General features: G+C 38.9%; 1 non-coding gene across 1 annotated transcript; it reads left to right on the forward strand.

Moving 5' to 3' along the window:
- The first annotated feature begins 12,209 nt into the window (after positions 1-12,209).
- LOC139009676 (small nucleolar RNA SNORA49) lies at positions 12,210-12,321 on the forward strand. Its single transcript, XR_011471390.1, has one exon. It is a non-coding gene; the product is annotated as a small nucleolar RNA SNORA49 (small nucleolar RNA).
- The last annotated feature ends 3,947 nt before the right edge of the window (positions 12,322-16,268 follow it).

Raw genomic sequence — 16,268 nt, forward strand, 5'->3', positions numbered from 1 at the left:
TTGATTTAGTGATTGACTTAATGAATGTCAATAAAAAGAGACAGTGACTAAGTCAGTTTAGAAAAACGTTAGTCATATGAACTGGAAATATTTGTGTATAACTTTTTGACTTTATTCGATAGAACTTGTCACAGTAACTGCTCAAGAGGCTTTGATCACATGCAAAGATTCATTTTTGCTTGTGATATAGCCTGCCCCTACGGAGAACATCCATGGCAGTTGAGCTTATACTTCTAAGAAAAAGCTTCTCATTCGTCATTGGGGTTGAATTTTGTCTGTATGAGCCATATAATTTCTGGTCCCTGTTTTTTTTTAGGAGAGGTAACTTTGTAATACACCTCCTAGCTCGGGGCATTCAGTAGGATATTATAAATTATCAACTCTCCCAGGAAGTTCTATGATCAAAGGGCCACTGATAACCTTTTTCCTTCCTAAGAAGCTATAGTATTTATGAGGCAGAGGAGGAGTTTAGTACCTACCCTTGCAGTTCAGCCATGGTTTGTCATTTTGGGAGGTATATCTCATATTCTAAACCATTGCCCCTTATCTGAAAACCCCCTCCCACAAATGCCAATTCAAACTTAACTTCTAGGACTTATTCCCTCAGAGCTTAGTCTTTATTTTCTGCTAGGGGCCCAGTGCACGAATTGGTGCACTGTGAAAGGAACTGTGGGCTGCGAGGCCGTGGTGGGCACAGGGGCAGGTCTTGGCCCATTCTCCATGCCCCTGCCTGGCCCCTGCCATGGCCCCTGCTCCCCTGTCTGCTGGCAGCCCCATTCCGCCGCTCCCACGCACTGACAGCACTGGCCCCGCTCACACCTGCTGATGGTGGAGAGTGACTGGGGCCAGTGCTAGCAGCGGGTGTGAGCGGCAGCTGCTGCCCTGATCGTGCCTCAGGAGCAGGGGGAGATGGAGAAGCACTGAGGGGCTATAGGTGCCAGCAGTCACTGCTTGCACTCGATGACGGTGCCAGCAGTGGGTGCGAGTAGGGCTGGCACCGGCAGCAGGTGCAAGCACCAGGTGGGACCATGGCATGTGGGAACAAAGAATTTCTAGTAACCACCAGAGGCTTGCCCCAATGACAGCGACCAGTGCCTCTGCCTTGCCTCGGTCTGGGGCCCCCGGTCACCAGCTTTACCATCCCGCTGTGTCAGATGCCCACCATGGTCCGCGCGCGCCCCCTAGTGGTCAGCAAATGTCATAGTGACCAGTTGTTTGGTTGTTCCTCCGTTAGGTCTATTTGCATATTAGGGTTTTATATATATATAGATAATAGCAGTTAATTAGTGTCTAACTTGTGTAGTCTCAGGCATAAGTCCTACTGGAATTCCCTTGGCAATCTAGAGTGGGAATACATGGATGCGGCGTACATGGGAATCCGGGTGGATCTGGGGAAAGGGACTGGCCTGATTCCTGAGGATACCTACGAGGCTCATGGATGTCCCATGTCCAGAGGAGAGAAGTGAACACATATGTGATTGAGTCAGTCATCTATTGGCTAAAAACAATACATTATTTTCTTGGAAAAGAAAACTTAGGGGTTATTACTTATTTAGTTTAATTTGTCCATTGGATAGAAAAATTAATGACTGACTTTTAATGTATTAAAGTGAGGATTTATAAATAGTTATAGTGTACAGATTACGTTCACAAGGATAAGACAATGAAATATCACTAAACCCTTGCATTTGTAGTCAAGATAAAGAATTAAAGTGTGGTTGTAATATTGCCTTTAAAGTAATTATGTTGGGTGGAAAGACATACAAAGCACTGCATACATGTATATTGATTATTGTGACATGTTACTATAATTAAATGTACTAGAAACACTGTGTTCAGTGGAAATGATTGGTGAATTTTGCCTCTAGTCATATAATTGATAGGGGGAAATTAAAAATTCTACTAATATTTAAAGGTTACTTCATATGGCTTTTCAAGTAAGATATTTATGAATTGATGTGAAGGTGATATACATGTGCTTATTTCAGGGTCCTCATTTATTTGTGTACTATGATATATTTATCTTTTATTTTTTTTATTTATTTTTTTAAAATACTTTTTAAAAAATATTTTATTGATTTTTTACAGAGAGGAAGGGAGAGAGATAGAGAGTTAGAAACATCGATGAGAGAGAAACATCAATCAGCTGCCTCCTGCACACCTCCCACTGGGGATGTGCCCGCAACCAAGGTACATGCCCTTGACCGGAATCAAACCTGGGACCTTTCAGTCCGCAGGCCAACGCTCTAGCCACTGAGCCAAACCAGTTTCGGCAATATATTTATCTTCTAAAATTCTTAGGATTAAGGGCTTATTTCATTTTTCTTCTAAATATTTTCAAATGCCTTGTGCATCTGTAAGACCATGATTACAACAAAAACAAACATGTTCATTTATAAGTAATTTTGCAAGAGGATGAATGCAGATGGGATTCTAATTAGAACCATTATTTATAGATTAACTACATAATGTGGGTTTGCTTTTTGGTGAAGCAACATGAGGGACAACTGAGGACATAGGGTTACAAAGACAAAAATGTTATGCTTGCAGACACCGTGATCTCATTCCTTGGGGGAGGAGTGTCTGGATAAAGATGTGTGAGCATCTCAAATCCCACCTCATCCTCAATCACGGTGGGGCCCTCTGGGACAGGCAGGAATGGGAGTCACAGCTGAGGTAGATAGAACTGAAGACTTTATTTTGCCTCTTACACTTGTTTATTTTCTGGCCTGCAAAAATGGTGTCCCTCCAAATTTCTTCAGGGATGTGATTGCTTTCTTATTCCGCTGGGAGCCTCTTTTCCAAACTGTTCCCAGAAGGGCTCACAGCTCACCTCTCTAGAGCCTCAATGGGGCCCCAGGTTTCAATTACAAGAAGTGACTGGAGAGCACATAATTACTTTTCGTTGTTATTAAGTCCTAAAATGTTAAGTGAACATTGTATCTGCTCTGAAATATGATTGAAAACTGATGGTTCTGTTTTAATTTAAGTTTTCTTTTAAAAGAAATTCAGGGGAAAATCTTGTATATACAATTATCAATTTTCTTTTATAGCAGGTGGCTGAAGAAATTCAGTTAATCAAATGGGTTTGGGCAGGTCGAAAGTACAGGTGTATGGTGGTTATCCAAAGCCTTCCATGGGCAGCTAATGTGCAAACACCAGTAATTCTGCTCTTGTTTTTTGAGAATACATATTGGCTTTCTAAGCTCTATATAACTCAAAAGAGGGATATTTTGAGTATTAATGTTCAAGTATGTTTATTTTAGAATGAAATAACAGATGATTTCCTTTGGTTTCACTGCATATATTTTCACTAATTTTCTAAGCATGGTGACTTAGCTGACTTTAATTCTACTTATTCATTGCACTCTGTTGTAAATCAGAATATAACTAACTATATTTTAATTTCATGCTTCTGAATTGGAAAATGCATCGTGGAAATGAATTAATCACAACAGGTAAATAAACTTGACCAACATATTAAGGGATCTCCTCCATTGTCTAAAGCATCATATCTTTGGGGCGCCTGGGCTGAGAACGAGTCCCCTTGTTCCTTTGTGCCTTTTCACTAACTATGGAAGGGATGTCCAGCAAGCTGTGGAGTTCTGCCCTGCAAATCAGCAGGGACCAGTCCGTCTGGGCTTGGAATGCAATGAGTCCATTAGCAAAATTTTCATAAAAAGTAGAGACAGATGCATTGCATAGGATCCTTATTTCATAGACAGCTGATATAAATCACTATACAAAAATACATGTGGGAAATCTGATTAATAATTTTAGAAGTGGCAGTTTTTTGGAAGTTTGAAAGATAACCTTTAAAAAATACCTATCTGTAATAGTCCTGTTCTCTTGCTCGCTCTACCTTCTTCAGACTTTATTTTTTTATCTTTTCTTTTAAGCCTTGATTTGTTCTTTTTTCCCCCTTTCAGAGTAAAGAGATGGTAGGAGGTGTAGTTCTTAAAAGAGAAGATTATAATAAGAAACTATTGTTTGTATTTTTATTTATCAAAAATCAGTAAGCTAGAATTGGTGTTAAAATTTTTTTTATTGAGCTAACTTTATGTATAAAAGACAACTATATTTTAATTGCAAGGGGTTTTATTTTGTTTGCTTCAGCTCTAAAGAATGGAGGAGGGATTTGGCTCATCAAATAGTTTATAGGCCAAGCAGAGAACTGGATGCAAGGCATAAAGCCAAAATGGGCTTTCAGCTGAGGAACCAGGAAAGAAAAGATTTAGATTTAGTGAATGGAAAAATAGGAGGTGGCCCAGAGGAACTCCAGAACATATGTTGCCTGGCTGGTATAACTTGATGGTTGAGCGTCGACCTATGAACCAAGTCATGGTTCGATTTCCAGTCAGGGCACATGCCCAGGTTGCGGGCTCAATCCCCAGTGTGAGGTGTGCAGGAGGCAGCCAATCAATGGTTCTCACTCATCATTGATGTTTCTCTCTCTCTCTCTCTCTCTTTCTGAAATCAGTACCTTAAAAAAATTAAAAAAGAACATGTGCCAACATATACTCCATATTTGGGAGAGCTGGGTTCATTGATAGGTTCTAGAACAGGCTGGAAACCATGGTTTTCAAATCCCTTTACTCACAAAACTCTTTCATTAAGTGAAATCGTGAATAGCTTCTGGTACGTTACATAGATGAAAGTGACTGCAGTGAGGGAGAGCCCTGCTTTCTTGGCCACATACAAAGGTGGTGTCTGAGTGAGTTTTTGAGAGCACAGTTTGAAAATCACCGTGGTAGCCATGCATTCTGATTTGGTTTCAGAAAGCAAAGTCAATATGACAAATTTTGGTTGTCACCCATGGATGAGTTCTTTACCCATGTGAGTTCTTTAAACACTGGAGGGATGTCCTGGTAGACACAGTCTGCAGGGCACACTCAGGAAGTGTGCACATTGATTTTGTATCCTGCAACTTGACTGTATTTGTTTATTGTTTCCAATAGTTTTTTTTTTTTGGTAGAATATTTAGGGTTTTCTATATACAACATCACATCATCCACAGAAAGAGACAGTTTGACTTCTTTCCTTATTTGTATGCCTTTTATTTCTTTTTCTTGCCTTATTGCTCTGGCTAGAACTTCCAGTACTATATTGAATAAGAGTGGTGAGAGTGGACATCCTTGTCTTGTTCCTGATCTTAGGGGAAAAGCTTTCAGTTTTTCACCATTGAGTATGATATTGGCTGAGGGTTTATCATATATGGCCTTTATTAAGTTGAGGTACTTTCCTTCTATTCCTATTTTATTGAGTGTTTTAATCATAAATGGATGTTATATCTTATCAAGTGCTTTTTCTGCATCTATTGACAAGATCATATAATTTTTATCGTTTTTTTGTTGTTGTTAATGTGGTGTATTATATTGATTGATTTGCAAATGTTGAACTATCCTTGTGCCTCTGTAATGAATCCCACTTGTTGTGATGTATTATTTTTTGGATGTACTGTTGTATTTGATTAGTTAATATTTTGTTTAGGATTTTTGTGTCTATATTCATCAGGGATATTGGTCTGTAGTTTTCTCTTTTGTGTGTTATCTTTGCCAGGTTTTGGAATCAGGGTTATACTGGCTTTGTAGAATGTGTTAGGAAGTATTACCTCTTATTCAATTTTTTTGAAGAGTTTGAAAAGAATAGATTTTAATTCTTCCTTGAACATTTGGTAGAATTCACTGGTGAAGCCATCTGATCCTGGACTTTTGTTTTTTTGGAGGTTTTTGATGGTTGTTTCAATTTCCTCACTGCTGATCAGTCTATGTAGATTTTCCAGTTCTTCACAATTTAGTCTAGGAAGGTGATCTATTTCTAGGAACTTTTCCATTTCTTCTAGGAGGTTATTGAATTTGATGGCATAAAGGCTTTCATAATATTCTAGTATGATCCTTTGTATATCTGTGATGTTTGTGGTGATTTCTCCTCTCTCATTTCCGATTTTGTTTATATGGGTCTTTTCCCTTTTTTTCCATTAGTCTAGCCAGGGGTTTGTCAATTTTATTAATCTTTACAAAGAGCCAGATTTTTGTTTTACTGATTATTTGTATAGTCTTTTTGTTCTCTATTTCATTTAATTCTGCTCTAATTTTTATTATTTCCTTTCTTCTGCTAATTTTGAGTTGCTTTTGTTTTTCTTTCTCTAGTCTTTTACTGGTAAGGTGTGATGTCCAGTTAGGCTCAGTGGGTAGAGCGTCGGCCTGTGGACTGAAAGTTCCCAGGTTCAATTCCGGTCAAGGGCATGTACCTTGGTTGTGGGCACATCCCCAGTAGGAGGTGGGCAGGAAGCAACTGATCAATGTTTCTAACTCTCTATCCCTTTCTCTTCCTCTCTGTAAAAAATCAATAAATATATTTTAAAAAATAAGATGTGATGTTAGGTTGTTTACTTGGAAGTTATCTTGTTTCTTTAGATAGGCCTGTAATGATATGAATTTCTCTCTTATTACAGCTTTTGCTGCATCCTAGAGGTGTTGATATATTGTGTTATTGTTCTCGTTTGTCTCTATATATCTTTTGACCTCATCTTTTATTTCTCCCTGACCCAGTCATTTTTTAGTAGTATGTTGTTTAATCTCCATGTATCTGTAGTTTTTTTTCTTTTTTATCTCCTTTTTGCAATTGATTTCTAATTTCAAGGCATCATGGTCAGAAAATATGCTTGGAATAATTTCAATCTTTTTTAATTTGCTGATGCTTGTTTAGTGACCCAATATATGGTCTAGCCTTGAGAATGTTCCATGTGCACTGGAGAAAAATGTATAGTCTGAGGTTCTGTAATGAAATGTTCTGTAAATGTTGATTATATCCATTTGGTCTAGCAGCCGTGGGCAAACTACGGCCTGCGGGCCGGATCCGGTCCGTTTGAAATGAATAAAACTAAAAAAAAAAAAAAAGACCGTACCCTTTTATGTAATGAAGTTTACTTTGAATTTATATTAGTTCACACAAACACTCCATCCATGCTTTTGTTCCGGCCCTCCGCTCCAGTTTAAGAACCCATTGTGGCACTCCAGTCAAAAAGTTTGCCCACCCCTGGCTAGGGCCATGGTCGGCAAACTGCAGCTCGCGAGTCACATGCAGCTTTTTGGCCCCTTGAGTGTGGCTCTTCCTAAGCCTTAGGAGTACCCTAATTAAGTTAATAACAATGTACCTACCTATATAGTTTAAGTTTAAAAAATTTGGCTCTCAAAAGAAATTTCAATTGTTGTATTGTTGGTATTTGGCTCTGTTGACTAATGAGTTTGCTGACCACTGGTCTAGGATTTCATTTAAGGCCAATATTTCTTTATTGATTTTTTGTTTGGTTGAACTGTCTAGAGCTGTCAATTAAGTATTAAGGTTTCCAACTATAATTGTGGTTTTGATCTGTTTCTCCCTTTAGTTCTGTGAGTAGCTGTTTAATATATCTTGGTGTTTCCTGGTTGGGTGCATATATATTAAGAAGTGTTATGTTTTCTTGATGTGAAAACAAGTGTTGCTTTTATCATTATAAAGTGTCCATCTTTGTCTCATATATTTTGTCAGATATAAGTTAGTAAAGGTTTTTAATCAGTCATCCATGGTAAAGGAGGTACAAACTACCAGGAAAAACAATGAACAGGATAAAAAGGCAAGGGGGTCAAGACTGTAGGATATATTTTCTCTCTCTTTCCTGTGTTATTATAACCAAGTCACATTAAAATTAATGACATGTATAGTCATGCTATGGTAGTGCCATTTTACACTACTCACTTTCTGGCATGGTACTTGATTGCATTCGGGAGTAAATGGTTCCCTTCTGAATGATGATACCTGGATCCCTAGCAATCTCTTCTGGAGCTCTGCAAGGCTACTGTGGGGGATCATCGTGAGAGGGACATAATGCTGTGCAGAGAGGGTGACTCGCAGGTAGACAGGTGCCAGAACTAAGGAAAACAGTTTTCATAGGCACAGGATACTTAAAGACAATAGGAAGAGTTGGATCTTCTTGTTTATGAATATTTTGAGACTGGATTTTGTTCATATTTTATTTTGAGCTCTGAAGGCTTAAGGGAACAAGACTTAATTACGACCAGGTGAGTTAGTAGTGTTGGAAGGAGGATGGGAAGAGAAACTAATAGTTGTGGAGTGCCTGTTGAGTTCTGTGCTAAGAACCTTTATGCCCATTATCTTCTAGAAATTTCAGATGGAGGCTCAAGTCTGTACAGCTCACACCTGTACCTCAGATTCTTGGCACTGAGGTATAGATTAGGGGAAAGTTTCATCTATCACCACCACAGTTATAAGTGATGTCAATGTTTGACTTTTTCTAGCAACCAAAACACAGAAGTTGGAATTTTTGCTTAGCAAGATTTTGGTATGAACTTGAACATTTCAATTAGGTGTTTTTCCCCATTATTGTGAGGAGGAATGGGGAAATGATGAGTCATTGCATCAAATCGTATCTGCACATGACTCTACTTTTCCCTTAACCAAAAGGTGCTGCAATTTATTGCTCCAATTTCATTTATTAAATGGCTATTGTTAAAGTAGGCATGGGATTTTACTTTGGTAAGTATAACTGCTTTGGGAAATTACTCTATTTTCTTTGTGTACTGAAAGCAATCAAAGTTAAATAGTGTTTATGTGTTTTAAATTATATCCATGCAAGTCATTAATGATTAAGTGATGTTTGAAAGTGTGAGCTTCTGATTTACATTGACAGAATCCAGGTTATAGAATTTAGAGAATGTAATCTGGAATGCAGGCGTATAAAAGTCAGTCTCTAATAGCAAAATAAACAAGGATATTATAAATATAACATTGCATTTGATTGAATGGCTATGAAATGTTGATATCTGATTTAGCTTGGAAGTATTCACTATTTGATTATCTCATGATACAGCTTTTCTCTGTCCTCACTGCCCACCTTCCTTTAAAAAAAAATTCTACAGACACACAAATTGTCATGTCATATGTGAATGTTTAAAAGTGAATCAAATTTGTCTTTTTTATTTTTGAAAATTCTTGAGCCCATGAGTCCCACCCCTATTGTGTGGCTGGAGAGACACAGAGGAGTCCCAGGACCCAGGTGTTGCCAGTCCTATAGGCCCTGATGTGACCAGAAGCTTGATGTGTCCTGTTGTCAACTTGTCAGTTGGCTTAGTCCAGGCCGTGTGAGTGCCTCTGACCTAGAAACCTGCAGCTTTCCTTGGGAGGTGGGTTGGATAGATCTTTCCATTCTAACCCAGCTCTGCTGTGACTGTGGTTCAGCAAAACAGGTTCCAATGAATAATCCATTAGGTTTAGGCTTGTGTATTGATTTTTAAACACTGATTTCTCTTCTTTTTCATCCTGATAATGTGAAGTGATTATATTCAATGTGAAGTAAGCTGCATAAGCTTACTTGTACCTGTTTTTAAATGAATTATGATGATGAAAATTACCTTGAAAATGTAATAGTACCAGGTCAGATACTAGTAAATTTTGGAAGTTGTCATCAATTACATGTACAGATTATACTAAGTGAAGGTCATCCCTACTCTCTTATTCTGCCAGATATATTGCCAGGTGAAAGAGTTGCTTTAGAATTCAGTTTCATTTAAGGAAAGGACACCCTCTTACAAACCCATCTCTGAGGTGAAAGCTATTTGCATTAACATTTATTTATTCATGAATTTTCCAAAGCATAGGAAGAATGATTAAAGTTTCCCTTCTCCTTAAGAATGCATAACTTTAGCTTTATTAGTTGTTATATGCTTCTCTATTTTTAGTTGGAATAACTCAGAGGGCCTTGATTACTTCCTCTCAAGAAAGAGGCCCTTGGCTAATCTGTCAAAGGCAAGTAGGTAGCCAGCTTTGGGGTATTAGAAGAAGCTAAATTAAGGTCAGGACACCAATACTCACCAAGGTGCCTCTGGTCAGATATCTTCTTCACTCCTGGTCAGACATCTCTTAAACTTAATGGAATTTTATTTAGAGACTAGAAGCCCAGTGTGCGAAATGGTGCAGCCCTGCCCACCGGCGGGAGCCCCGCTGTGCTTGCAGCCCTGCCCACCCACGCCGGTCTTTGGTTGTTACGGCGTTAGGGCCACCAGCTTTTTATATATATAGATTTTGTAAGTTAAGGTATTTGTGAAAGTTCATTTGGATGAGGAAGTCATCCAAGGGGGAACCACTGAGGAGGAAAGTAACGACAGAAGCAAAAAGCTGGTTGAAGTCAGAGAGGGTTCAGAATGAAAGCGGATGTTCAGATCTTCATTAGGATTATAGGAAATGCTCGATAGTAGAGAGCAAAGTTGAGATTGAGGGAATCTCAGAGAGTTGGGCTTGAATGGGGAATCCTCCCTGATGGCCCTGAGAGTAGGGAACTAATACTTCGGCACCTACGTGCACCAAGTGCTTTTGTAGACATCATCTCCTTTGAACAGATGACGGCCCTCACACTGCCAGTGGAAAGAATGATTGAGAAATGTTTCCAGTACAACTATGCCTCTTAAATTTTAGAGTTTCAGTCTCTCCTTTTGGTGTTGCATGGGATCTTCAAGCATGAGAGTGAGAAAGCTCAGGATGGATGTCCAGAGTCAGCCAACCTTATTTTAGTCACACAGCTTATAGTTTACAATCTCTATCACCAGCACAAAGTTAGTCACAGCTCCAAATTTTTACATTTAGCCCTCTCCCCAGTCTCCACATCCCCAAGGAAATCTTGTGTGCCAGTTGGAACTATCAAATTTTAAAAATAATTATGATTCATTAGGCCATGGTTTTTATCAATTTTTTGTTTTGGTTTATTTTGTGTTGTTTTAAAATCAACTCTCTTCCCCCAGGAGATACAATAATGATAGAAAATAAATGAAATCTGTGCTCGTAATGCATCCTCCATAAATCATCTTGCCCTTGGTGAATGGGTAAATGGCTATTTGTGAGGCTGTAAATTGAATGTACACGGGCACATTAAAAAACAGACACTGTGTATGAAATGAGAGCATTCAAAAGGTTATTTTAAGAAAATTTCCCTCTTCTGCCCTAAAGTATTTTTTTTTTTGTACTTAGAACTTGCCCAGGAGTCAGGGAAACAGTTTCTACAGTGTAAGTCCCAGTATGAGTGTGCCAGGCACTATAAGCAGATCCACAGGAACCTAAGCCCCTTTCTCAGAATGAGAACATGTGATAATCATCACACAGGGCTGGGTCCAAGTGGAATTAGGAGCAGACCAAAGGTAATAGGTCTCTGGGCAGAATTTTAAAATATATATGTGTGTGTGTATATATATATATATATATATATATGTATTTTATTGATTTCAGGAAGGAAAGAAGAAGGAAAGAGAGATATAAACATCAATGATAAAAGAGAATCATTGATCAGCTGCCTCCTGCATGCCCTCTATTGGACATCAAGCCTGCAACCCAGGCACGTGCCCTTGATTGGTATTAAGCCCGGGACCCTTCAGTTCGCAGACCGACTGGCTCTATCCACTGAGCCAAGCTGACTAGGGCCAGAATCTTTTCCAACAGTGGTTCCAAACCTTGCTACATGGCCAGATCCCCCAAGAATTTAACTACACATCAATGAACCAAACCTGGGCTTTACATCAGAATTTCAAAGGTTGGGCCCTGGAAATTTGCATTTTTATAAAAGCTCATGACCTAAATAGGAGACATGATTAGGTTCGTAAACTTTTCTGGTTGTTGGGCTGGAAAGTAAAAAACTAAGAAACAAGGTTGAGTTTTCCCACTAATTACAACCTTGATGAAGTACCTCTAGGTTCCACTTCTTATAAAATATGAGCCTTCCACATGCTTTCAGGCTCCACAATGTTATGATTCAATAAATGAGAGTTTTTGACCATAGTTTCAGCAGTTGCTTCTGTTTTTGTGCCTTTGGGTTTAGAAACTCATTTTCAGAGCACGCCATTAACATAGGTGGAGTTTGTGGCTGACTATGGAGTCCATTCGAAGGATTCCAAGGAGGACTTTCTCAGGTGAAGTATCTTTCCTCATATGTTTAAGTCCTCTTCAATAGGGATAAGAAGAACAATAGCAGGTTAATAATATTTTTGTATTAAATAGTTTAGCATTTCTTAGCCATTTTTTAGATTATGGCATCTACAACTAATGATGTTCACATTTGCATTGCTTCTCCCTCTCATTGACATATTCAGGTTGTGTATGATGCCCATCTATAATGCTTTTTCTTCCTACTATAAAAACACTCAGAATGAACATAGTGAGAGTGACATTATTATTAGAATAACTTTGAATCGGCATTGCCTGGGGGTACATGAAAAAGCACAGATCCCTCCCCAGGAAGACACTGTTTTTTTTGTGGAGCCTACGAATTGGGCTGACAACACACACACACACACACACACACACAGAATAATCTAGAATCTACTCAAGTTTTATAAAAATAAAAGTAAAGCTAATTTTCCAAATTTAATAGTGAAAAAATTAGTTGGAACATATCTCTTCTGATTGTGACTATATTAAATTGCTAGGGCTGCCTTAACCAAGTACCATAAATTGAGTGGCTTAAACAACAGAAAGGTATTGTCTGACAGTTATGATGACCAGGAGTCTGAAATCAAAGTGTTGGCAGGTGGGTTCCTTATGAGGGGACGATCTGTTCCAGATCTCTCTCCTTGGCTTGTAGATGGCCATCTTCCAGTACCTCTTCACATTGTCTTACTTCGAGGCATGTCTGTCCTGGTGTCCAAATTCCCCACTTTATAAGGACATTGGTCATATTGTACAGAAGCCATCCTAATGACCTCATCTTAATTTGATCATCTGCAAAGACCTTATTTCCAAATAAGGTCACATTCTCAGATACTGCGGGTTAGGATTTCCACATGTTATGGTAGAATACAATTAAACCCATAACAGTAACATTCCAGCATATTGCGGTATTGATGGTGAAAAACCAATGAATCAATTTATGAAGTGAGGTGGGTCATTGTCTTTAGGAAATCAATAAAAGTATAGACAAGTTTTTCTGATGTGAGATGGAAAGATTAAAGATGGAGTAAGGAACTGCCAGGGGCATATAATTTTGGGGATACTTTGTATTCATTAAGAAAAATTAAAATTCTAATTCCCTTGCTTTCCTGACAGCAATATGATGAAAAGGAGGGCTAGAAGGATTGGCATTTTCATGGAAAACCTTAGAAATCTGAGAGTTCCAAAGTGTTAGTTGAATTTTAAGGGTTTCAAAGGAAAAAAAAAGACTAAGCATTTGTTAATTTGACCGGTATATTTTATGATTAGTTGCATAATATGTACTTAAGTAAAAACAATGGGTTTAGGGATGTACAACTCAGAACTGTTTGATATGCAGAACCTTCGTTAGGTTGGTTTGCCTTTTCCTACTTGAGTTACTAGCAAAGAACTAAAGACACTAAAATGCCATCTTTCTGAAGGAACAAGACTGCAGTGCTTCTCAAACTTTAACATGTTTATAGATCACCTGGAGAATCTGGTTAAAATGTAGATTCTCATTCAACAACTCTGGGGTCCCTGGAGCACAGGTTTAGTAAGGAGCTAGGAATTCTTCAGAGGAAATGAGCAGGGAGATACTCCCTTCGCATGCCGTGTCCTCTGCAGCAACAGCAACACGTGATTTGAAAGTTTTCCTACTTCTATTCTATACTTCCTTTCAAGTTAGATTATTTAGTGGACGAGGGTAACAGCGTCTTCCTTAGAAATTCCTCTGAAGCCACTGCTTCTTAACATTTAAACATAATGTTCTATCCCTCCCTTCCTCTCCCCCTCACCCCCAAGTTTGACGCTTACTGGGAGCTCAGTAGTCAGTCATTTTTGCCCAGCTTCCAGTAGAGGTCATTGCCTTGTTACAGAAGTATTTTCCTCTCTTCCTAAGAGAGTTCAGTCCCTGAGATGACTTTGCATTCTGTGGGTGAGTTTGGGAAGTCAGCCGAAGGGATCATTTACCCCTGAGACCATTGCTTATAATAACTCCTACATTCAAAAGTAGGAGCCATTCTGCCTCCTCTGGTCAGTTAACCTGAGTGGCAATGATGGCTTAGACTTTTCCGATGACCCAGAACAAATGAAAGAAAAAGGACTGAAGCATGGTCTAAGTTCTACAAAGTCTAAGTGCAGTACATTATTTTGCTGGGGCTGCCATAATAAAATACCACAGCCCTGGTGATTTAAACAAATGGAATTTACTTTCTCACAGACCTGGAGCCTGGAAGTCTGAGTAAGATGAAGGCATTGGCAGGTTGGTTCCTTCTAGGACAGGGGTGGGGGTTGTCCGAAATGGGAAATCATTTGGCCTGGCCCTGACAAGGCATTGAGGGTGTTAATTAAGTGTTTGACTAAATGTAGCAGGCTAATTTGTAAGTTGATAATTTTGTATGGCCTTTGATTGATGTTATAAATATCCAAATGGCCCTTGGCAGAAAAAAGGTTCCCCACCCTTGTTCTAGGGGAAGGATCTGTTCCAGGCCTCTCTCTTTAGCTTATAACTGGCTGCCTTCTCCCTGTGTCTTCACTAAAATCAAGTGTTATCATTCTCATACTCAGGAATAAATGTTAAGGCGCTATTCTGTACGGTGGGGCTACTTGCGTGATCTGCACATTCTGGGCAGCAGCCACAGTCCAGCAGGCGACATTGTTAATTCTACCCCAGGAGGGGCTTCAGAGAACCACAGAAAGATTCATTGCAAAAGACTTACCACAAGTTATAGACTTAGAACTTTATAGAATTTACTTACATTGTAGATTCAACAACTGAAATATTACAGACCGGAGTTTTGAGATCAGCATTTTACTCCTTCCTTTCTAAGGAATTAGTGAAAACCTTACCTCTGGCTCAGAGAATTGTCTCTGTCTTGATCTCCTTCAGAGTTTCAGGTTTACCATATTACCTTTCTTGCTTGTATTTTACCCTGTTATATCCCACCCTTTTGGTCTGAAGATGGTCACTTCCTTATAGTGGAGCCCTTTATAATTATCATAAAGATTCTAAATTTGCTTTGGGTCTATTTTAAGTGCAGAGACTTTGAATTGCCAAAAGAAGCCTTTGAAAAGTTAATTTCTTATTTATTTCCCCTTTCTTTCTTATGGTGGGTTCTTGTATTATATTTCTTTTTGAAAAAAATATTTATATTTATTTAAAAAATATTTTTATTGATTTCAGAGAGGAAGGGAGAGTGCTAGAAACATCAGTGACGAGAACCATTGATTGGCTGCCTCCTGCATGCCCCCACACTGCGGATCAAGGCCACGACCCGGGCATGCGCCATGACTGGTAATCAAACCATGACCTCCTGGTTCATAGGTCGATGCTCAACCACTGAGCCACACTGGTCCGGCTCCTTTTGAGTATTCTTATGGCTACATCTTTTATTTTTTTAGATTCAGTTTGCTTTAGAGGATGAGGAGCCTGTCTATTTGATTCAAAACATAATAGAGTCCTTACAGCCATGAATATCATAACATCCTATCTGGTTTCAGCCACTAAGGGAAATTACTCCTTAACCAAATATTGAAGTGGCTAAGCATAATTTATGAGGCCATTGTTCTCTGTTGTTGACCTGACTTTTAAGGGTAGTGATCACACCTTGGAGGGAGACAGGAAAAGTACTGCTTTTCTGTTCATCTTCATCGGCTACTTGACTTTTTCCTCCCCTTATTAACCACTCCCACTGATGCAAATGGGCTTGGTCTTTCACTTCATTGTTTCCTGATTCCTTTTCATGTGAATGCCCTTGGCTCTGAGGTAACATGATGGTAACATGCTAGTTCTATGAGTCCAGAACGTGAGCAGCTGGGAAACCCTGTCACCAGAGCATAAAACCCGGACACAGATGAGCTCAAACATCAATTGCTAAATATCTTGTGAGATATTCAGCATCCTGTTCACTATTTGGTCAAACAGACTATTCCATGGACTCCTCAAATCTATGGTAGCTGTGAGTTAGGTGTGGGAACGAAGATGTGGTACTTTAGTCCCCTGAATAAGGACATCATCACAGCAGATTCTCTTTCTGCACGGTTCTTGCTTGGGCTCCTTATGTCCCAGCAGTATTTTTTTTTTTTTTGCACAGGTTAAAGGTTTGGATAAAAATGGGGACACTGTTGCAGGAGTGATTCATGAGGCTTATTTGCCAGTTTATCACAAATTGCATCTCTTTCCTCAGAGAACACATTCTCTGGTCCCTTTTATCTCTTTTACAAGGGATGACAGTTTATATTAACAGAGGGCAAGAATAAATCATTCGGTTTAAGTGGTAATGATCATCTAATAATAAGATGTGATAGGATTATATTAGAAT

The sequence above is a fragment of the Myotis yumanensis genome, unplaced genomic scaffold (assembly GCF_028538775.1).
Source record: "Myotis yumanensis isolate MYYU_CA2020_CCGP unplaced genomic scaffold, mMyoYum1.0.hap1 SCAF_4, whole genome shotgun sequence".
In the NCBI taxonomy this organism is placed as follows: Eukaryota; Metazoa; Chordata; class Mammalia; order Chiroptera; family Vespertilionidae; genus Myotis; species Myotis yumanensis.